This window comes from Phascolarctos cinereus, unplaced genomic scaffold, assembly GCF_003287225.1.
Source record: "Phascolarctos cinereus isolate Bilbo 61053 unplaced genomic scaffold, phaCin_HiC Scaffold_8;HRSCAF=390, whole genome shotgun sequence".
In the NCBI taxonomy this organism is placed as follows: domain Eukaryota; kingdom Metazoa; phylum Chordata; class Mammalia; order Diprotodontia; family Phascolarctidae; genus Phascolarctos; species Phascolarctos cinereus.
Window position 1 is genome coordinate 68634026 of NW_027556291.1, and position 264 is coordinate 68634289.

Sequence of the window (264 nt, forward strand, 5' to 3'; positions counted from 1 at the left end):
CTCCAAGAATAAAGCCTGGCATATAGGACAAAACCTTCATCTGCAGCCTGACAAGATCATGACGAGGTCAACGCCTATTCACGTGGATGCTGACATATTAGGAAACGAAAACAACATTGCTATAAAGCTAAGAAAAATCATAACAAACAGATGTGGCCTATAATAAAATTAAAAAATAATAAACACAACCCATTCCAATGTGTTATTCATGACTGAAAGGGGAATGTGGACTGAAGAAAGGATGCACCCCCCCCAATCATTTCA